Source organism: Panthera tigris, chromosome C2 (genome assembly GCF_018350195.1).
Source record: "Panthera tigris isolate Pti1 chromosome C2, P.tigris_Pti1_mat1.1, whole genome shotgun sequence".
NCBI classification, from domain to species: domain Eukaryota; kingdom Metazoa; phylum Chordata; class Mammalia; order Carnivora; family Felidae; genus Panthera; species Panthera tigris.
In genome coordinates this window covers 112066704-112090763 of record NC_056668.1, presented here as the reverse complement: position 1 = coordinate 112090763, position 24060 = coordinate 112066704, and the positions used below count along the sequence as shown (strand labels likewise).

Below are 24060 nucleotides of genomic sequence, written 5' to 3'. Positions count from 1 at the left end.
GTGCCTTCCCTGGTTTCTATTTACTAGATGCCAGTGACACTGTCTCCCCCCCCCCCCCTTCCCCCCCAAGTCACAACAAAAATGTCTCCAGACATTGCCAGTGTCCCGGGAGGCCCAGTATGCCCTGGTTCAGTAGCTACTGGTCTAATGAGACTGATGTGTGGACTCTGCAGAAATAACACCTGAAAGCCGTGTTGTCCAATAGGCTGAGAATAAGTTTGGCAGCATGGTGGTTAGATTTGGTTCCTCCTTGGTCTGTGTTACCACCGTCCTGATTTCTCTAAACCAGTACCTCTCAAACTCAAGTGTACATGCATGTCCTTTGGAGATCATGCTAAAGTGAAGGCTCTGATTCCGTAGGTCTGAGGTTGGGTGTGATGCTGATGCTGCTAGGACAGTGATTACTCTTTGAGGAGCAGACACTTTTGAGAGCCCTGTACGTAGGAGACATGTAGTAAATATTTGGTGAGGAGGGTTAAAAATTTGGTTTTCTTGGCTGTAGTTGGGACTCCAGATAGGAAAAAAGTTGATTTTAGGTAACCCTGAAACCTAAGATCTTCTTCGAGTTTATCTCTTACAGATTTCGTCACAAATAATCTGATCCTATATGGTCTCCCGGAAATTCAAATAGATATTTTATAGAAATCTATTTGAGAACAATGATAAAGAGCACCTTATATGTATCTCGAATGTTCCTAAAAGGTCGTGAAGCTTCCTTTAGAAGCAAAACAGAGATTAAGCTCTGTGGAGTCATATTGTATGTGATCCATGGCCTGGTTGGGAATGATATGTTCTTTTTTTTTTTTTTTTTTTTTTTTGAACATTTAAAAAAATGTTTGCTTATTTAGTTTGTGAGAGGGAGAGAGAATCCCATGCAGGCTCTGTGTGGTGACCATAGAGCCCTGGGAATGATATATTCACACGTGAGGACAAGGCTTACTCCTGAGGAGGGTTGGAGGAGCAAGGGAGGGCTCAGGGTAGTTGGGGTTTAGCTGTGTTCATGGTATTTCATCTCTTAAACTCGGAAACAACGTATGTACATATTACTATCCATTAACACTGGGCAGCTGGGTGCATTGGTGTCACCAACATTGGTTTGCGTATTTTTATTTTTGTATATTTAAAATATCTTATTGTTAGAAAATGTATATGGAGAATGGATTGCTTTCAAATTACTGTTTCATCAGCACGCACTTACTCACCTATGAGGCACATCATCCTTGTCTTATTTGTTCGATTCTTATCAAGTAACAATCTGATTATTTCCTTCCCCCTCCTTCCTGTCCAACATCAAGCGATTGAAACCCAGAGTGTCCCACATATTTTCCTATGAGAAAAATTTTGTTTTCTCAATGACACCTATGTCAATAGAAATAATATAGATGTGTGTAATCATTGTGTACATTTCTAAACTTACTAAAGCCATTTTCTTAGGACTGCAGCTTTTATCTCTTTTGCCATAATGTGTAACTCCTTTCCCCCCCACCTTTTTGGTGCCAGTATGTCGTATCCTAGATGGTTTCCAAAGACGTTAGAGTGGGTTGAATAGAAAGGGAATTTATGAATGTCTGCATATTCAGTCTTGCAGTTGTGTTTTGTAGGTTTTGTGTTATTAAATACTTTGTAAGATATTTTGTATTTAAAAAATATTTTCTATTCAATTGTATTCTGTCATCAGGCTTCTGGCCTTTCTTATTGCATGGTTGGTTGGATATTTTCGAATGTCTTCCACCTTGATTCTGGTCCTGCTTCTCTCTCCAACATTGGATAATTGTTGACTCCTAGGGATTGGGTAAACAGTGTCCTCTGTTTCTAGGTCTTAGATGTGTTTGGGAGGACATCATTATAAGCATGCCAGTTTATTTCATAGAAGTTACTGTTTTTCCTCTGTAACTGACTATCCCCCACCTTCTCAGAAACCCATTTATTTTCTTCCTTCCTTCCTTCCTCCCTCCCTCCCTTCCTTCCTTCCTTCTTTCCTCCCCACCTCCCCTCGCTTCCCCTCCCCTCGCCTTCCCTCGCTTCCCCTTCCCTCCCCTCCCCTTCTCTTCCCTTCCTTTCTTTCCTTTCTTTCCTTTCTTTTTAATGTTTGTTTATATTTGAGAGGGAGGGAGGGAGTGAGGGAGAGAGAGAGAAAGAGAAAGAGAAAGAGAACAAGCAGGGGAGGGGCAGAGAGAGGGGGACAGAGGATCAGAAGTGGGTTCTCGCTGACAGCAGAGAACCCTATGCGGGGCTTGAATTTGCAAACTGAAAGATCATGAGCTGAGCTGAAGTTGGATGCTTAACTGACTGAGCTACCCAGGCAACCCAGAAACCCATTTTCTATTGGGCTCTCTGTCAGACTCTAACAGTAGTTGTCCCACCCTTTTGCTCTCCCCATGCCTCTTTCTGGCCTGTGCTCTCTCTAGGCTCAGCCAGTGGGAATCTCACTTTATTCTTCACCCGAAAGTATGAACCTCCCTTGTGGTTTTTTTTATGTCACTAAAGATTTAATGTTCGACACTTACCAACCTTCTCATAGGCTGCCAGAGATCTCATTTCTAAGTTTATTGTTCTTTTGTCAGTTGTCTTATATCCTGACCTCTCTGCAGTAGTTAATGGTATTGATTTTCTCCTTGTTGAAATCTTTTCTTCTTATGGTACATTGTAGCCTTGGGCTCCTGTGTATTCCCATTGGTCCTTTGTTTGCAATAGTTCTTCCTTTGCCAAGACCTTTTATTTATGTGCTCACTAAATCCATCAGACCGTATTTGCCAGGCACTGTGGAGATATATCAGCCACAGGGAACTCTCAGGAATGTCCCAGCCTAGGGTGTGGGGGCCTGAGCAGAGTGGTGCTTCAGGATACAACAAGGGGTTATTCCTGAAGGAGGAGGCACAAGAACAGAGTGAGCAGTGAGCAACTATCACCTTCAGGAATGGTGGTATCAAGGCAACCTTCTTGGATCAAGTGATAATGAAGGTTGATAAATCACTTGACTTTAGCCAGACACAGAAGGAGAGGGGGAGAGTTTTAGGCAGAGAGAACTACTAGATATATGCACCGAGGTACATGAGACAATAGCATAGATGGGGGAGGGGGTGGCTAGGAGATATGGCTTGCCCAAATTGGTTAACGTAATAGAGCCTTGTCAGTGAGTTACTATTATTGCCATTTTGCAAATGAGGAAAATGATGCTTAAAATGGTTCATTAATTCATCAAAGGTGATTTGGGTAGCTAACATGGGGCCAGACAGTATTGTAACGTGTGTCTGTTCTCTGCTATACTTGAGTGAATGTGGGGGCTCCATGTTTTGCGGTATTTGAGCATGAGCATGTGTACAGCCCTTCAGCATTTCTCTGAAGTCTTGTCTTCTTTTTCTTAATTGAAGTATAGTTGATACACAATGTTGCATTAGTTTCAGGTATACAACATGATGATTCATCATCTATGTTATGCTGTGCTGGCTCAAAGTGTAGCTACCATCTGTCACCATAGAATACTATTACAATAATATTAACTGTATTCCCTATGCTGTACCTTTCCTCCTCATGAATTCTGCATTCCGTACCTGGAATTCGGTACCTCCCACTCCCCTTCACCTATTTTGCTCATCCCCTCATGGTCCTCTCCCTTGGTAGTCATACCTCTTTGTATTTATGGATCTGTCTCCTTTTTTGGTATGTTTTTATTATTAATACTTTTACCAGTCCACGTACAAGTGAAATGCTATGGTATTTATCTTTCTCTAACTTACTTCACTTAGCATAGTAGCCACTAGGTTCATACGTGTTGTCACAAATGGCAAGATCTCATTTTTTTTTTTTATGGCTGAGTACACACAAACGCCACATCTTTACCCATTCATTGTTCAGTAGACACTTGTGTTGCTTCCATATCTTGGCTATTGTAATAATGCTGCAGTAAACATGGGGGGGGGGTATGTATCTTTCCAGATAAGTGTTTTCATTTTCTTTGGTTAAATACCCAGTAGTGGAATTACTGGATCATACGGTATTTCTATTTTTAAATTTTGAGCAGCCTCCAAAAAATTTTCCCCAGTGGCAGCTTACATTTCACAGTACAAATTCACATTCCTACCTGTAGTGCACGAGGGTTTCTTTTTTCCCATGTCCTCTCTAACACTTGTTATTTCTGTTCGACACTACCCATTCTGACAGGTGTAAGGTGATAACTCATTGTGCTTTTGATTTGCATTTCCCTGATGATGAGTGATGTTGAGCATCTTTTCATGTATCTGTTGGCCATCTGTATGTCTTCTTTGGAAAAATCCTCTGCCCATTTTTTAATTATTTTGTTTTGGTTTTGAATTGTATACATCTTATATCATACTGGATATTAACCCCTTTTGGATATATCATTTGCAAATATCTCCTCCTGTTCAGTAGGTTGCCTTTTCATTTTTCTGATAGTTTAATTTCCTGTGTGAAAGCTTTTTGTTTTGGTGTAGTCCTGGTAATTGACTGTTGGTTTTGCTTCCCTTGACTGAGGAGACTTATCTAGAAACATTTTGCCAAGGCTGATATCCAAGAGATTATTGCCTATGTTTTCTTTTAGGACTTTAATGGTTTCAGGTTTCATGTTTAGGTGTCATTTTAACTTTAATTTTATGTGTGGTATAAGAAAGTGGTCCAGTTTCATTTTTCTGCATGTAGCTGTCCAGTGTTCCCAGCACCATCTATTGATGAGACCCCCCCCGCTCCCCCCCCCCCCCCCCCGCTATATTCTTGCCTCCTTTATCATACATAGATTAATTGACCACAAAAGTGTGGGTTTATTTCTGGGCTCTCTATTCTGTTCCATTGATCTATAATGTCTCTTTTTTGTGTGTGTCAGGACAATAATGTTTTGATTATTATAGCTTTGTAGCTATCTTGAAATTTGGGATTGTGTTACCTCCAACTATGTTTTTCTTTCTCAAGATTGCTTTGGCTATTCAGGGTCTTTTGAGATTCCATACAAATTTTAGCATTATTCTACTTTTGTGAAAAATGCTATTTGCATTTTGCTAGGGATTATATTGAATGTGTAGTTTGCTTTGTGTAATGTGGACATTTAACAATATTGTTCCATTCCTTGAGCATGGTATACCTTTCCATTTGTGTTATCTTTGATTTCTTCCATCAGTGTTTTACAGTTTTCAGTGTACAAGTCTCTGACTTCCTTGGTGGAATTTATTCCTGGGTATTTTTTCTTTTTGATGCAATTGTAAATAGAACTGTCTTCTTAATTTCTCCTTCTTCTACTTCATTATTCGTGTATAGGAATACAATAGATACCTACATGTTAATTTTTTACTCTGCAACTTTACCGAATTCATTTATTCTCATATATATTTGTGTGTGTGTGTGTGTGTGTGTATTTTGGTGGAATCTTTAGGGTTTTCTATGTATAGCATCATGTCATCTGCCAATAGTGACAGTTTTGCTACTTCTTTACCAAATTGAATGTCTTTTAATTCTTTTTCTTGTCCAGTTGCTCTGGCTAACACGTCCAGTACTATATTGAATAAAAGTGGTGAGAGAGACATCCTTGTCTTGTTCCTGACCTTAGGGGAAGAACTTTAATTTTTTTCTCATTGATTATGATGTTAGTTGTGGGTTTCTGGAGTCTTGTCTTTTTTTTTTTTTTTAAGTTTATTTATTTATTGAGATAGAGAGAGAGAGGGAGAGAGAGAGAGAGAGAGGGAGAATGAGAGGGGAGAGGGACAGAGAGAGACAGAGACAGAATCTGAAGCAGGCTCCAGGCTCTGAGCTGTTAGCACAGAGCCTGACGTGGAGTTTGAACTCACAAACCGTGAGATCATGACTTGAGCTGAAGTGAGAGTCTCAACTGACTGAGCCACCCAGATACTCCAGGAGTCTTGTCTTTAGGAACCACTCAGCCAGCATTTTTTTGAGGGCCGGTTCTCTTGTGTGTGAGTCTGCAAGTATGCATGTCCTGTGTTTTATCTAGATTTTGAAGGTCTGCAAGGTGTGCATATCTTCAGTTTTTCCAGTTAGACTCCAGGTACCACAGCATCCAGAAACCTCCATTTTCTTGGCCAGTTTTTGAAAGTGTTGACAAATGAATGGGTTGGTGACTTTTGACTCAGTTTTCTATCTTCTGCATTGATGTGCCAGGGGAGGTATAGAATTGGAGCATTCATTACAGTGATTAAAACAAGGACACTAACCAGTAAGTGCTAAGGACTGTGCTGCTGGGGGAGACCCAGGGCTGCTGTGTATGGTTTGGATGCCACAAAAGGACTCCCTGGGTCTCTGGCTTTGCTTGTTCCTGTTTGTCACCTTCAGCTAGTTTTCTCTTGTAGTAGATATGAAGTCTTGATTAGATCTGACTTGATCCTCCTAACTCCTGACACTATGGCCTATTGATTTCACCTTCAGTTAGAGTCTTGGTGAATGAGAAACATGGTTTAGTTTAACTTCTAATTGGGTGAATGCTGAGGTTACATACCTCAAATGAGGAACAGTGCTAATTAGTTTTCACATTAGAAGAGGCTGTATGCGCTTCTTGGGCTGAATTGCAGACACCTGAGAACTTCCAGTACTTGAGCTCAGTTTTAACTGCTAGGCTTTCTTCCTGGGCCTCCCTATTCACAGACTCACACTCATGAGAATCAAAGATCTGTGTTTCTGCTGCAAAGAGACCCAGTCTTCAATTATGTATGATAATTTGACAGTGGGTTAGTATGGACAGTAAACTGATAATGTTCAAACCTAGTTTTTACTGTTAATTCTAACCACTTCTCTTAAAATACTTTTAGCAGAGCTAGTAGCAAAGTGTATGCCTGGCACACCTAAGAGCTCAGAGGTGTGTCTGCATATCTTAGCTGATTACGGGAGGCGGTAGACAGTGAGGTGTAGCACAGGTGCCAAAGGTCTGGGGCCATGAAAATGGCCAACTGTCACTAGCCTCTGTGATGGGACAGTGTCCGGATTGTCAGGATGGATTAGTGAGGAGTTTTCACCTACACTTTTTGGCATAGCCTAAGGATTTTCAACCTTGGCACTATTGACTTTTTTTTCTTTTTTTTTGAATTCCAGCCCTTTGTAGGTAGGCTGTCTTTTGCCTTACAAGGTTTTTAGCTGCATCTCTGGCCTCTATCCACTAGGTGCCAGTAGCACCCCATGATTTATGACAACAACAACAAAAAGTGTGCAGACATTTCTAAATATTCCTAAGTTGAAAATCACTGGAATAGCCTCTAAGTGGTAGGTATATTTGATATCATTTTGATATACAGAGAGAATTTAGTCACTCTCTCTTTGGTGCTGTCTTAACACTTACAGTCTTAACTCTATGTTGAGTAGCTCATCAATGGTAGGTAATTCAAATCCTTAGGTCTCAGAATGTGAAGTGGACTGTCTTGTCTGCACTGGTGGGGCAACAGGCAGACAGTGCAGTATAATGATTAAAAGCATGCCTGTTGGATGTAGTGGACCTTGGTTAGAAATGCGGCTTGATTATTTAATAGCCGTGGGTTACTAAGTACCTCCATGTTTCTGTCTTTACTTCTCTTAAAATGGGGGGGTAGTGGTTGCTGCCTCATAGGGTTCCTGTTCCTCTAAGAATCAAATAACCTGGTGCTTGGTAGTGTGTGACTCAGAGGGAACAGTCGGGGTTCAGGGAGTGACTCAGCTGACAATGGAATAATCCCATGTCCTTGGGACTTTCAGTCTGCCCAGGACTTCCCCTGGGTCAGGCATCTACACGGTTCCCCCTGCTTTCTCATGTTCACTTTCAGCTGATGCTCTGCACCTGAATGAGAGCTATAGGAGGCACCATAGATTGTTTGCTAAGTGCCCTGAACCTCCTCGGGTATCTGGCTCAAAAGTGCTTGTGTTGGGAGGATGGGGGGAAGGCTATGCTTCCAATGGTCCCCCTATTGTCCTCACAGGAAGTGGCATTTGGCAATAGGGAATGAGGGAAGCCCAAATATTTCCCGGTCTTACTCAGCAATCAATCCCCAGAAGCCTGAATCTTTGATGAAAGTGGCATAAAGCTATGAAATTTTAGTCTTGCTAATTTTGGGAAATGATTCCTTTCTAGGTCTGGAATTAGGTTGAGCTACTTGGATTCCTGACTTTTTTCCAGCCTGTTCTGCCGCATTGTTTTTGTTTTTGTTTTTTTTTTTTTAACTATGAGGCTCTATTCCCCAGGGCCAGGCAAGGAAATGAATCTTTGACCTCCTTTTGCCTCACTGAGATGATGTTTGCATTTCTCAGTTAGGCATGCAGTACTCAGATGTTCAGATCTTGGGGCTCAGGGCATTAATGCATATCCCTTTGCTATGGGAATGGGGAGCAGGTTTTCATTTCTGGGAAACCCACACTTGTAACTACTTAGTTAAATATCAACCACCTGTATGTTTGTTCAAGAATCAGCCTCACATAGCCCAAGAAGAAGGATATCCAGGACTTTGGGTGGGAGTGCGAATACTGCAGAAGAGTGATACATGCATTTGAAAACCTAACATTTGATCTACTTCCTCCATTTTGGAGGAATCAATGACCTTTGCTTTCAAAGGTCCTTGAATTAGGCAATTCTGTAAATGAATTCGTATTTTTATAATACAACATATGATAATGAAGTAACTTGAATTCCTTGAATTAGGCAATTCTGTAAATGAATTTGTATTTTTATAATACAACATATGATAATGAAGTAACTATATTCATCTCAAAATGGGTAGAACTTAAATGTGAAAGATGGAGTTTTATGCAACTTAAAGATGGTGCTCAGAGTACAGGTGAAGTAAAAGACCTTTCCTTTTGTGAACCCTAGGTCCATAGGTTGGGATCCATTGTTGAATGTATATTTCGTTTTAGACCATTACATTTGTGATTATTTCACTTTTCTAATAGAATTCAATATGAGTCCATCAAGTACATTATAAGAAAGTCATGTCATGTCTTGCCATGCTGCATGGGAGCTCTTAGATGGCATTTCATTATTGCCTTAGCTGTAATGTCCATATGTGAGAAGTCTAATCATAACCAGCTCACAAGTGTTCCATTGCAGTTTTATGTTAATGACTTGCTTGGACCAGGACTGGTTTGGTTTTACTCTATGCTTTTTTTTTTTTTTTTTAAATGCAGCCTACTCTAGACTTCTTTTTAATCTTCATACATTATTGTTTTTCTCTTATATTGTTAGTATCTCTCTCTGTTTAGTGGTGATTTTCTTGTGAGGTATAAACCTGCATAAGTCCTTAATAAAACAGACTAAAAATTGGTAGGTCTAGAAGTCATGATAGCCCCATAGCTATAAACTTGCTCAAGCCTTTTCCATCCTTCAATAACAAAGGTAAAAACCCTCTATAGGCAAAGAAATACTGATTCTCAGTATTAGTGAGCTCATCTTGTTCCTAAGTATCACTGCCCACTGAAAGGACCCCGGGCTTCTTGGAGAAATGGTTGACTTTAATAAGGCACAGGGAAAGTACAAGTGAGTTGAGATGAACCAGTTGGGCAAAAAGCAAGGAAGCACTCAGCCCGATAGGGACATGTCAAAACAGGACACGGAAACTGCTATTGGAGATACTTCTAAATTTGACAATTTGGATATCAACAGGAATGACAAGAGATCAAAGTGCTTGGAAAAACAAACCAAATTCAGTTGACAGTGATATTAAGAAAAGGAAAGCAAGGGGCACCTGGCTGGCTCAATAGGTTAAGCATCTGACTCTTGAACTCATGGCTGTGAGTTCAAACCCCGAGTTGGGCTCTGTGCTGGGCGTGCAGCCTACTTAAAAAAAAAAAAAAAAAAAAAAAAGTGTGTGTGTTTGATGTGCCTCTGTGACTCAGTCAGCAGAGCAACTGATTCCTGATTTTGGCTCAGGTCATGATCTCATGGTTCGTGGGATTGAGCCTCTGCAGAGCCTGCTTGGGATTCTTCCCCTGCTCACACACACTCTCTCTCAAAATAACTTTAAAAAAAAAAAAAAAGGAGTGATATTAAGAATAAGGATGACAGGGGCGCCTGGGTGGCGCAGTCGGTTAAGCGTCCGACTTCAGCCAGGTCACGATCTCGCGGTCCGTGAGTTCGAGCCCCGCGTCAGGCTCTGGGCTGATGGCTCAGAGCCTGGAGCCTGTTTCCTATTCTGTGTCTCCCTCTCTCTCTGCCCCTCCCCCGTTCATGCTCTGTCTCTCTCTGTCCCAAAAATAAATAAAAAACGTTGAAAAAAAAATTAAAAAAAAAAAAAGAATAAGGATGACATATGGAGGATGAAGACAGGGGGAGGCTCTTCTTTACATAATTTCAGCTAGAAAATGTAGAATGAATGATAGAAAGTCACCATTTTTCAGCCTCAGTGTAATAACTGATGAGGACGCAGTCTTCAGTAGTTACAAAAAGCCAGTCGATAAAAGGCTGTGGGAGAACAGGATATTCTAGTCTAAAAGTATCACTCTCAGATCATTTAGAATACTAAAGGAAAAAATTGATCCTTTTCAGCAGGGATATCTAGCTGTCACTGAATGATCAGACTTATCCCAAGTGGGATAAGTTGACATTATGATTTATTTAGATGTATACAACGTGCCCTGTTAAAAAGCTGATCATGGATGAACAATCGGAATGTGGATCATTCTGTAAAACAACTTGCCTAGATTCTAAAAAAATGAATGTCATGAAAAGTGAACAAACATGATTGGGTGGGAGGGAGCAGTTCTAGATCAAAGGAGGCCAAAGAGAGATAATGTGTAATGTGTAATGTGTAATGTGTGGTTGTGATTGGAGATTGAGGGAGTAGAGGATAGAGCTATAGTAATTGTTTTGGGACAGTTGTGTAAATCTGAATATAGGCCCTGCGTTAGTATTTTTGAGTTAATCTTTCTAGGTGTGATGATGGTATGGTTAAGCAGGAGAATATTCTTACTCTTCTGAGTTGCATATCGAAGTATTTAGGATGGGAGGATCATAATGCCTGCAGCACATTTTGGAAGAGGTTCAGTAGAAGGAAAAGAAAGTATATGTGTGCGTGTATATACGCTTGTGTATTATACTTTTAGGATGATATATATTACAGTATATGTGCATACACACGTGTATGCATATGCACATGTGCATCTGATATATGTGTGTGTATTAGTTTTGAGGGAAGAATCCTGAGCTCAGTGCCTGACACACAGCAGGTACTCAACAGTCTCTTAGACACATCTGTTACCCTGCTGCCTGTTTTCCTCTGTTAACCTTTGGAAGCTTCTCTACCTATCCTTAAATTGGGTTTTCTTATTCTATTCTTTGCCATCTTCTTTCCTCTTTCTACCTAGTTTTCTAAGCCAAAATAATCTTTGTTTAGAACACTGTTGAAAACCATCATCAGTAAAGCGAACTGCCTATAAAATATTCCTTGGGCGCTTATTATCATGCAGTGTTGTTGGTATTGTGGGTGCATCCTGCCCCCCTTGGAGCTCAGTGTCTGCTCCTGGACCTCGAGCAGCCTCATCTACTTCCCCTCTGCACAGTGGACCCCCACTTTCTGCACTTCTGGCTCACTCACGGCCCTGGGTGTTGAGGAGGCAGGTTGCTTCACCTCCATCGGGAAGAGCTTTTCCCTCAACCGAGTCCGTCGTGCCTTGTGTTAGCTGCCACTGTGCCTCGTCATCCCTTTCCCTCTCCTCGCGTTTTGTAGCGACAACTGCCATTCATTGGGAACTTTACCTTGTACCGGACACAGGCGATGCTAATTGCTTTTTGAAGTATTTTCTCTTTTTCAGGGAATGTTTCCTACTTTGAGAAGAATTTATGTAACCTAAGGTAAAGTACAGTAAAAAGAACACAGTGCTGACTGGACAGCCAGAGCCACCTGCGTCTACCTTTGTGCTCCTCCCTGGCTGTCTGCCTCCCTCTGCCCAGAGGGAACCCTGTCTTGAGTTCTGTGTTTTTCATTTCTGCCCTTTAAACAGATGACTGTAATCCATACAAGCATATATATTGCATTCTAAAATTGTTCATGCTATATACTGTCTTCCAGGACTTTTTAAAAATCCCCAGCTCAGCATTATGTGTCTCAAGTTTATCACTTTAGAAAAGGAATTGGAAGTACTTGAAAAGATGAGCATTCACTTACCCTCTAGCCAAGCATCTTAATTCCTAGGTATATGCCCTAAAAACCTTTTATAGAAGCATATTGAGAAACATGTACAAGTGTTTCTTGAAACATAGAAAGTGATAGAGCAAAAATGTGGGCATTGGCTCAAATGATTATTGGTAGGAGAATGGGTAAAAGAAAAACATAGTGTAATTTTATGCAGCACTGAACGAACGAACTACAGCTATATACTTTTGAGTAAATCCTCGTGTTGTTCTGATAAAAGTAATCCCACTTTATAGTTGAAGAAACGGATGTCTAGAGAATCTGAATAAATTGTCCAGGATGTTACAATTAGCATGTTGTAGAACTGAGATTTGAATCCAGGTCAGTGTCATTCCAAGGCCTTATCTGCTAGGGTTGTATTGTTTCCTGTTGAAAAGACTTGTTTTTGTTGGTTTGTCTGTTCTGCATGGAGAGAGAGCTTTGTTTTTTGACCTGACTTGGCAAATGTTTCATAGTGCGAATTGTATAAATTTCTGATGAATGACCTAAAACATTCTTACATTGCACAGGAAGAAAGCAGGTGAAGGGAGCTTAGTGGCTTGAGCAAATTCCTGAGGTAGAAACCAGAGCACTCACACGGGCAGCTCAGCTCCTCCGAGCCGTCACTGCCTGCAGCATTTAACCTTCTGGTCTTACCTTGGTTTCAGGCCTCCCTTCTAGGACGTGGCTGGGAGAGGCCTGGCAGATAGATACTACCTCAGGATAACTAATACAGCTGATCCTGCTCCCACTTTTCTCAGCCAGGTTCCGCTGTTGCTCTCCTGGTGGAGAGCAGAGGCCTCTCCTCAGTTGTGTGACTCTTACCTAGAACATAAGTCCGGCCTACAGTAGCAAAAGTGCCAGCAAGCTTTCTTCTGGTTTTTGGATGTCACTGACATGAGTAGCTTGTGGAAAAAGTGCAGGTGTATTTGTGTGTATGGGGCGGGGGACGTGGGGAAGGCAAAACAGTAGATATTTGGTGCCTTAGGCAAATCAATGTTTATTATAAACGTAGATTATTGTGCTACTTAGATATTTTGGCCCAGTCGAACAAAAAAGATAAAAGTAGAAGCTTTACTACTTAGCTATCCTCTTGAGCTTTTCCTTGCCCGTGCCTTTCCTTTTCAGTGCCGGAAAAAGCTCTGAGCTAGGTACATACGTGTTTTCTCTCTGTCCCAGTAAATCCCAAATGGCTTCTGGTCCTTTTAAACTGGTGGGGGCTACTGGCAAGGGTCTGCAAACATCACTGACTGAGTTTTGTCAAGCACTACGTAGGACCAGCAGGAATACCAGGGTGAATTTGCTTTCCTGCTGTCCCCACAGTGATGTTGAAGCCCAGTTTTGTAAAGATATAAAACTCACTGAGGCAGAAGTACTTGTAGCCCTGTCTGTGGCTGTCCTTCTCTAGCATCTTAGTGTGGCTGCCCCCTGTCGGTCCGCGTTAAAACATCACCTTCTAGGGGGGCCCTTCTCTGTTAATGACATCTGACACAGCCAAGCTCCTACCTAGCACCTGCCAGCCTCCCACCATGTTTTATTTTCTTCATACGTGTCTTTATTTTTTAAAATAATATTTGCAGCGCCTGGGTGGCTCAGTAGGTTGAGCATCCGACTTCAGCTCAGGTTATGGTCTCACGGTTCGTGAGTTCAAGCCCCGTGTCGGGCTCTGTGCTGACAGCTCAGGGCCTGGAACCTGCTTCGGATTCTGTGTCTCCTTCTCTCTCTTTCCTCCCCTGCGCGCTGCGCGCGCGCGCTCTCTCTTGCGCGCGCGCGCTCTCTCTTGCGCGCGCGCGCTCTCTCTCTCTCTCTCTCGCTCTCTCTCTCGCTCTCTCTCTGTCTCTAAAAAATAAAGATTAAAAAAAAATAAATATTTAATTTTCAACTTACTGTCTCCATCACCCCCTTAAAGGTAACCTTCATGAGAACAGAACTTAATTTTCTTATTCACTGCTAAATTATTTACCTGGCAGACATTAAAAGTTCAATAGATATTTAGTGAATTTGTGAATTTTGGTTAAATTGAGTTGATTTACTTAACTGTCAAATTATGAGTCTGTTTAGAACCTCTAGAATTTTAAAGTTTCTATCTGCAAGAGGTTAAAATGTACAGATAGCTTTTTAAATCTTTGGGGAATAAAATTGGATCTACATAATCTTTAATTTATGAAATATTCTTATGCAAAGTTGATGCAAGTTTGACTTGATAAATTTTAATTTTGTTATTTTTAATCATATTAATAATTTTCCTTAAACTCCATAAGTTAAACAAAAGGTGAGAGGGTAAAAAGCTATGTGTACCTGAATGCTCTGTCCTCTTTCCCATATGCCACCTCTGGCCATTATGTACCCTGAATCCTATTTTTGTCATTCTCCTGCTTTCTTGTTTTATAGTGTTCTGCAATGTCTGTGTTCCTAAAAATAAGTGTGAATCTGTGGTATGTATGTGTATGAAATTGTGATTTTGTTTTTTTTTAAAGCCTTATATTATCTTTTAGCGATTTAACCTTATCATATCACATATCATCCATGGTATTGAGTATTGCTGTAAATTATTTGTCTTGGTGACTATGACTAATTTCCTGTGTTTAGGATGTTTCTAGGCTTTTGCTCTTGTAAACTTGGCTGAGACGTATATCCATAGTTTATCTTGACGAACATAGGAAAGATTTTCTTGTAGGTATAAATCTAGAAGTGAAATTGCAAATTCATATGGTATAGGAATGTCAAAATAATGGAAACAGTGCCAACTATGGTCCAAAGTGGTTGCACCAGTTTATACCCCTATTAAGAATGTGTAATGATCCTGTCGATACATATCCTCTTCAACATTTCATATTCTCAGACTTTTAAAGTTTTGTTTATGATGTGATACTATATTGTGGCCTTGATTTGCATTTCCATGATAACTGATGATATGGGCATCTCTTCATATAATGATTATTTCCATGAAATGTCTAGTCATTATCTTCTCATTTTTATGTTGGGTTGTTTATGCTGTTATTGATTTGTAGAAATTATTCAAATAGTGTTGATAATCTGCTTTGTTAGGTGTATATATGGTGAAATACATTTCCTAGATTATAACTTGTCTTTTCACTTTGAAGGTGTATTTTGATAAACAAAAGTTACAGATTTTAATATAGTCAAATTATTTTTGTTTTGAGTTAGTGTTTTTAGTATCCAAAGAAAATTTTTCTATCTCAAAGTCTAAAATAATAGTTCTCACAGTATGGTCTGTTAGACTGTGGGGTTCCTTGACACCCTTTCACGGGGGCCATGAAGTCAACCCATCTTGAAAAGAATACTAACGTGTTACTTGCCTTTTTTACTCATTGTGCTGACATTTGTATGAATGGTGCAAAAGCCAGGGTATGTAAAATACTTGAGTACCAATCAGGGCCATGCACATATCTGTTCTATAGTCACTGCATACCTTACTGCTATGAATTCTTAGTAACCAGGAGAAGAAAAGGCCAAGTGCACTTTACAGCGTTCTTGATGAAGGAATATATATTGTTAATTTGGTTATATCTTACCCTTTAAATATGTGTCTTTTAAACATTGTACATGACAGAATAGGAGTTGTTCATGAAGCTTCTGCCTTATTTGTTGGTTGTCTAGAGGAACAACACTTGAGTGATTAAGCCATGTGAGCCATGAACTGAATTAGATGCTTTTTGCTGGAACACCATTTTTTACTTGAAAGAATGACACACAGACTATAGTAATTCAGACTGACTTGGGTATTTGGCGACATTTTCTCAAAAATGGATGAGCTGAACCTTCATCAACGGAAGAAAATAGCACTGCCCAGTACTTACGGATCAGTGTCAATATTAAGACCATTTTTTTGATTTTTATATAATAAAGAGTATACATCTAAATGACAGTACATCTCCAAATGACTTGATTATGTGATGTTATAAAATATAGCACAGGTCAAAGATTCATTTAAAGACTAAGAGGGGTGCGTGGGTGGCTCAGTCAGTTGAGACTTAGACTCACATCATGATCTCCCAGTTCGTGAGTTCGAGCCCCGCCTTGGGCTCTGTGCTGACAGCTCAGAGCCTGGAGCCTGCTTCGGATTCTGTGTCTCCCTCTCTCTCTCTGCCCCTCCCCCGCTTACACTCTGTCTTTCTCTATAATAAATAAAGATAAAAAGAAATTCAAAGACTAAGTTAGACTAAAGGATTTTAATGCAAAAAGAATATTCATTGATAAGGATTTAGGTTCTACATTGCAGACAACCTTTAAGAAACAACCACTTTTTGAGATTTGTTGTGGTACCAAAGAAAAAAAATCCAGAAGGCTATTAAAATACTTCTTTCTTTTCCTATTACATATCTGTGTGAGATGAGATTTTCTTTAATATACTTTAATTAAAACTACATTTTGAAACTGATCAAATGAAGCAGTGGATATGAGAATCTGTCCTAGTTCAGATATTAAAGAGGCAAGCAAAAAGGTAGAATAATACCACCTTTCCAATTAAAGCTTTTTTAAATAAATTATTGTTTTATAAAAAAATGTGTTATTCCTGTTAACAGTTGACACCTTTTAAAATGAATTACAAATATAAATTCAACAATTTTAATATCTATTATAGTAAATATGGTTAGCTAGAACTTATACAGATGAAAGCTCTTTGGGCTTCTGAATATTGTAAAGAGGATCTTGAGACCAGAAGTTGAGAATTCCTGGCTAAGATATATTTTACTGTATTTTCTAATAAGAATTTTTGGGGGTTAGTTTGCTTATTTTGATGTTAGGCCTTAATTTATCATGTACTGGATGGTCTGTAAATACCAAAAAAAAAGGATACCACACTTTTATAAAGATAATTAAATTTTAAAAATAGGTAAAACTTCACAGTCTATCATTGTAACTCCTACAGATTGAATATCTTTAATTTTACTTTTTTTCTTGAGTTTTTGATAAGGTTGTCTATTTATTTGGTTATTCATGCATCCATGAAGTATGTGAATTAAGCAAATAATAACCTTCGTGTCATTTTCTCACCTCTGTGTGTCTAGGACTACCACTGTGTGGCTCAGGGCTCTGAGTCCCTTGATCTCCAGGTCTCTAGCTATCAGGCCCACAGGTCTGGCCGGGAAGGACAGGTTTGCTTGTTCAGTGGACATACGTTAATAGATACTTGCTACTTGTGTGTTGGTACATTACCCGGTTTTCTGTTGAAGTGATAGGAGGTGAATTGGGAGAAGTATTCATGTTCCCTTATTTGCGATTTCTTATTTGGCCCTGTGAGTATCAGATACTAACTGAAGAAATTTCCTGTGAGGTTTTATTTAATCTTTCCAGTACTATCTCTAAAATAATAGGTTATTAGCAAGGATGGGGGAGAGATTCTTTTTTTTTTTTGAATAGCTGCTCTGTGCCAGATATGAACATATCTCAATTACTGTCTTAGCAGCTCTGTGGGGCGATAGCTTTATTGTGATGTTATATTGGTTATGGAACAGAGGAGGATCATAGAGGCAAAAGAGCTGAGAAGCAGGCATAGCTCAAGGTCACGGTAGATTCAAATTCAGCTGGCCTGCTGCATTCAGAGGCCCTGCTTTTTCTACCATATAAGATTGCATCTATAAAAATCTGAGTCCCCATAATATTGACTATATTTTATGCAGTGTGATTGTTGCCACTGTTGTGTAAACAGCTAGTAAAGAGGCTCAGCAGTCCTGTGCTCTTTCACATCTCCAACTTATGTTTATGTGTAAATTATAATTTTTATTGGGCACATTCATCTTGTTAGATCAGAGGTAAGATATGGGATAGGTGAGAGGGTACTGGATTTGAAGCCAGATGGCCTTTTCCTTTAAGACCCATCGTAGGCCTTCATTAGCTGTGTTGTGTTGTTTGAGTCGATGAACCTCCCTGGACCCTAGCTTCTTAACTGAATAGAGCCAGCAATTTAAGGTATTTCCCAGTGTAATTTGGCTGCTGGAGACATCCAGTGTTTTTTTAATTTCATCCAGTCTTGATAATATCTATACAAAGCTTTAAAAGCAGAGGGCTGTATCTATGGGTGTTCATTGGAATTGTTATTTACAAGTCTTGGATTTCACTGTCATATAAAAGTTATGTAAAATACCATTAAAGGTTTTTTTGCATCACCCTTGACTTCTGGGACTGCCTTTTGAGACTATGTCTCTCTTCCTTTTTTTATTAGATTGAGTCATATAAAATTGTTAATAATTGGCTTTTTTTTTTTTGCCTACAAAAATGGAAGTTTCATATGGTTAGTGTAATACATTTAATAGGTATTAGTAAGATTGCATATGAATGGCTAACAAAAAAAAATCTATGTAATTTATAGGGCATATGGCCAAATGTAAGTAAGTCTAGATCTTGGTTATGTTTTTAAAACCAACTTTTACTCTGGATTTTCTTTCTCAGATGATCTTGATTACACGTGGTAATCCCTATCAGTAGTGAACTGTTTTGTGTTGAAGCACCAAAGGTGAAGAAATGTTTTCCCCTATAATGGGTGGGGCTGATGTGGAAAGCTGTCTAGAACAGAAGGAGAACTAGAGATAGAGAGAGATTCCGCCCCCCCCTCCCCCCACCATGGATGCTATCTTTAAGAGGGAAAACTGGCAAGAAAGTTGGTAGGTGTAAAAATGAATTAGAAGAAGACTTAAGAGGTTGTGTTTTATTCATTTAGAGAGTCATTTATTAAGAAGAGTTATAGCTTTTTAAAATCACTAAATTTTGTGACTTTTAAAATATTTTTGATGGCAGAGTAGGGAGACACTTGTGGTTTGTAAATTATCCTATCACTGCCTTCTTTCAGTTACAGTATGCTTAGAATTTCTCCAATAAATGGAGCTCTTATAAAGCTTTTTTGGCTGGGAAGTATAAGGAGTGGGTTCTCAGCACAAGTTTTAACTTATTCTAAGCATTAGTTTTAAAATTATCTGTCAGTCTAGATTTTATGAAATTTATTACACAGTTTCTAGAAAAAACAAGCAAAAATAAGATGCACAAATTACGTTCTTTGTCCTTGCTGTCCACAAATTAAAACCAAAAAACTTCTGAATACTTGATATTTAAATGTTTGGGAAATCTCAGACGAAACCAGACATTAAGAGTCAAGATATGAAAAGCAAAACCTAAAATATTAAAAAAAACTAAAATAGCAGCTATGAGGCTTATTTATTCCTGTGTCTTCCCTGTGAAAATTAGTTGTGAGTCACCATTAAATCCACACGAGCAGCTCAGGTGTTTAGGTTTCAGAGAATACTTCACATCCTTCCTTGCATGAAGTATTTTACCTTTGGTTTCAGTTTTTGTGAGTTTGTGGCAGTTTGCTCTCTTAAACCAAAGCGCTTTGCCTTTTTTTCTCTTCAGCATTTCATTTCTTTATCGGACTCCCTTAGCTTGGAAGATTACATCATAGCCGAGCTATATCCTTGCTCCTTAACATATCCCGAACGGATTTTAACCCACTGTCCACACACACACACACAAACAAACACTGTCTTATGTTTTACAAGCCATAAGTTTACAAATTAAAAAACAAAACAAAACAGGGATTTCTTAAAGTCTAATGCGTGAGCCCATGGAAGAAAATCCTGCTCCATGCAATTAAAAGGCACATTTACAGGGAAAAGTTAATTGGACTTAGTTTAGTTTTTGAACCTGGAAAAGTCAGATCTCAATGATAAATCTGTCACTTATCATTTAATCCATGAGAAAAAAAAACAATTTAGGACATCATGAGCACAAACAGCCATTTCACATTGGAATCACAAATATTCTTTAAATATACTCTGCACTGAATGGACCGTTTTTACTTACCAATTTTTCCAGCCTCCTGTCGTCTCCGTAGGCAAGGCTGGATCAACAATGGAGTGTAACATCTGATGTTGAGGGAAATAGATTTAGCTTTCTGCTTGGGCTGCTCGTGTTGACCAGTGAGGAAATGCTATATTAGCTCTCAGACCAAAACATTTAAAGTACTCTATGAAATGCTGACATCTTGCCAAAGGCCTGAATGTCAAGTACTACAGATGCCCAGTCCTCTTTGGAACCCAGCTCTACTATGTGCTTGTGTAAGTGTAAGCACTTTATGCTTAGGGTTGCAAATTAGCAAGGCGTGGTATGAAACTGGGTACAGAGAGAAAGGGGAGAGCAACAGAGCAAGCGAGAGCTCCAGTCAGCAGGAGGCTAGATCTTTCCCATGCCTAGCTGTGACCTTTTCCTGGGAAGCTGTTGTAAGAATAGCTTCTGTGTTTATTGGGAAGGATTTTCAAATTGTACTTCACGTGGCTTCAACTAAACTCCATGAAACTTGTTGGAAAATCAAAAAATATTTGAGAGTAAAATAGACCAGAACACTTGCCACTTTCAGTTAGCAGAGGGGAGAGGAGGAGGGCTTTGCAAGTAGGCAGATCACCTAGGAGTCTTGATCAGCCAAGGCCAAGATAGCTGTCAAGTGAGGAGAGAGATTGAAAGGTGATGCCGTCTCCTTTGGATCTGTGTGATTGACCATTCTACCTGGACCCAGTTCTAGGGGGTCGATTGGCGGGGCCTGGTCTACTCTGTTATCCTCACACATTCCCAACCTTGAATTGAGGCTGTTGTGACTTTAATCTTTCTTTACGTTACCCCTTCCTCTTAAATCTGGTTTCCAAGCACCCTGTTTGACCCCAATTTCTGGATTCCTTCGTCATTTAACAAATTGTTGCTGGGATTTGTTATTCTTACATAGCACTCTCTATTAATGCAGTCATCTCAGGAGGAAGGGGGCCAGAGTCTCCTCTATTCTATCCACTTTGAACATTTACTCATTTTACCGATTTCTTTCTCTTTTTCTTAGGGCAGCAGGTTCATTATCAATCATGCTTATTTTAATTATCACACAAAAATAAAACAACCTCCCTCAAAGTTCTCTCTGATTTAAGCCCTTTTTTTAGGTACTACTGTCTATTAGTCAATGAAGCTATAAACCATTAATTTATAGCTTGATCTCATCTGCTCATACCCAATCACCAAAGCCTGATGATTTTCTTAACACCTAAATATTTCTTGTTTATGATTCCTATTAAGCTTGTATTCCCTACCCCAGTCTACTTACTCCCCAGTGCCTACCCTCTAGTCACCCATGAGAGGGATCTCTCTAAAATACAAGTATAGCCACGTCCCTTGGCTCCTTGTCACTTACAAGGTAAGTTCATCCTTTTGAATCTGGCAGATTTAGTGCTCTTTGATTGGACATTTTGCATCTTCTTCCACTACTTACCTTGAGCTTTATATTACTGTCTGCTTGTTCCAACTCCCTACAATACCTATGGTCTTTGTCTTCTTGCTTGGGCTTATGCTTTGCCCTCTCCCTGGAATACCTCTCTTCTCTTTTTTCCTGGGGCATCCTAAGTTTAAACCATGTTTTAAAAATTTCAGCTCAGGGCACCTGGGTGGCTCAGTCGGATAAGCGTCCGACTTTTGCTCAGGTCATGATCTCATGGTTCATGGGTTCAAGCACCGTGTAAGGCTCTGTGCTGACAGCTCAGAGCCTGGAGCCTGCTTTGGGTTCTGTGTCTCCCTCTCTCTCTGCCCCTCCCCTGCTCACGTTTGCTCTCGCTTGCTCGCTGTCTCTCAAAAATAAATAAACATTAAAAATAATTATAGACGTTTCAGTTCTTCACATGCTACTCAGTTTTTGCTTTATCCATACCTCCTCCGTTCTGTTTATATCTGATTTTTACATGGAGTCATCTTAAAAAATTAAATGTTTAGCTTTATCGAAAAATATTTTTGAAGTCCTAGATTTCATGTGTTTGTTTTTTATATCATGCTAAAACAATTACATAACGTAACAAATTTAGTAAATTTGTCTGGGTTCAGTGTATTCTGGACAATTTCTGATGTGTGGAAACACTCCTTTCAGATGCCGTTTGGCCCATACTCTAACTTTGGGAAGCTGTTCCTGATCCCACACACTTGGTAAAGTTACCCTCCTCTCTGTTAGCCAAAAAGACTATTGGTCCTTCCATCAACAATTGTTACATCCATTTGTTCATCTAATCAGTCAACTAATACTTATCAGTCATCAGCCTCTTCTGGAGGCCTGGTGGTGTAAGGACCCTGGGGTACAACCTTGAATACTTAACCTGTGTTTTTTAATTGTTCTCCTTTTATTCCTCCCAGCTAGATCCTTAGCTGAGGAAGGCAGGGCCAATATTGTGTCAATTTTGTATCTTCAGCACCTACCATTTTTACTCACAGAATTAAAAGTGAAGATGTGTTGACCTCTTAATTTCATCCAAGATTTACTTGTAATACTTGTGTGTTTCCTAAATGAGACTTTTAAATATTGATAAAGGACAGTTAAAGTTAATGGGCTCACTTTTGTTTTTGACAGCTTATGATTTATATTAAAAATGAATGGATTTTATGAATATTCATTCGTATCTGCAGGAATCATTTCGTCTGTGGTCTAGTAACTGCTACCACTTGCTTAGATACACAGAAACCTGAGTCAGATGTATATATTTTAACCCAAACCAATACTTGGGATTATATGGGTCAAAGTTGGTTCAATTTATGATTGCAAGTTTTTTTAATGTTTATTTTTTGTGATAGAGACAGAGTGTGAGTGAGAGAGGGGCAGAGAGAGAGGGAGACATAGAATCTGAAGCAGGCTCCAGGCTCTGAGCTATCAGCACAGAGCCCGATGTGGGGCTCAAACTCAATAAACGGCGAGATCATGACCTGAGCTGAAGTTGGACGCTTAACCAACTGAGCCACCCAGGCGCCCCTATGATTGCAGTTTTGAAAGGAACATTTACTACATGTGGATCCCAGTGAGGAAAAATTATTTTTTAGAGGAATTTGTCCATTTATGATGGTATTCCTTTTGTAAATTGAAGGGAGACCTGAAGGTGCCTGAAACATGAATCTTTAGGTGTTAGGAGTTCAACACTCTTGGGGAATTATAAGGAAAAAGTATTGATGGAATTCACTAGCACTAAGCTAAGGACTTGGGAAAACTCAGGGGCATGATAGGCATGACATGACTAATGAGCTAAATATCAGTGTCTGGCATTTAAGTCTGTCATAAGCAAAATCAGTTAAACATGGAGGGTATATTCCCATAAACGAGTTAATTTTAGAAACATACCCCTTTTTAAAAATTATATTTAAGTTGATAAAATATTTTTTAATTATTTTTTTTATATTTGAAAGTGAGAGAGAGAGAGAGAGAGAGAGAGACAGTGCGTGAATGGGGGAGGGGCAGAGAGAGAAGGAGACACAGAATCAGAAGCAGGCTCCAGGCTCTGAGCTGTCAGCACAGAGCCTACACGGTGCTGGAACCCATGAACCATGAGATCATGACCTGAGCCAAAGGCAGATGCTTAACCGACTGAGCCACCCAGGCACCCCTATCATGTCTGTAGTTTTACACTCTGCCAGAAACCGGTGAACTAACTGTCATGGGAGTCTCCCACCCCTGCCCCACACTCTCCTCTTGGGGTGATGACAACACGTAATGTGCAGTTTGATGTGTCTTAGATCATGTCCCATTTCCAAACGCACCATCTATCTTATTTTTTCACCTCTGGCCTTTCTTTCTCATCATGTTTCCTCAGCCTGGAAAAGGGCCTGTCTTCCATTTCTACCTGTTGAGCCCTTGTGCATCCCCAGGAATCCGGTTCAGAGTCTACTGTTTATGGAGCTTCTCCTTATCTTACCCCTGAGAATGAAGGGTTACCCCTCTGAATTCCTATAGGGCTTAATGTGAATTCTGACTTGGCCGCTTCTCAGACCTTGTATTGTGTCACAGATGGTAGTCCTTATCTCGCCTGGTTTGGGGAAAGGTGAGTCTTGTGCTGATGTTCCCTGAGTCTGTTATTCATGGAGTAACTTGACCTGTCTGCCAGGAGGGCAGGTGATTTTCCTGCAGTTTCTGTCACCCCATTTTGCCAGGGGTCTCCAGTCTGGCTTCCTGTGCTTGGCA

At 39.8% G+C, this 24060-nt stretch overlaps 2 protein-coding genes across 26 annotated transcripts in view; one reads left to right on the top strand and one right to left on the bottom strand.

Moving 5' to 3' along the window:
- Positions 1–24060, top strand: part of MED12L (mediator complex subunit 12L) — a 333827-nt gene that overhangs the window by 132566 nt on the left and 177201 nt on the right. The window lies entirely within an intron of this gene.
- Positions 1–24060, bottom strand: part of P2RY14 (purinergic receptor P2Y14) — a 56015-nt gene that overhangs the window by 6277 nt on the left and 25678 nt on the right. Inside the window, exon 3 of one of the 5 annotated variants that reach the window (XM_042956834.1) lies at positions 19902–19963. The exons of 3 other annotated variants lie outside the window; for them this stretch is intronic. The gene's annotated coding sequence lies outside the window, so the exon portion shown is untranslated. Of the gene's footprint in view, positions 1–2507; positions 2735–19901; positions 19964–24060 lie in introns of those variants that run through there. One more of the 5 variants, XM_042956835.1, reaches the window with a different exon arrangement.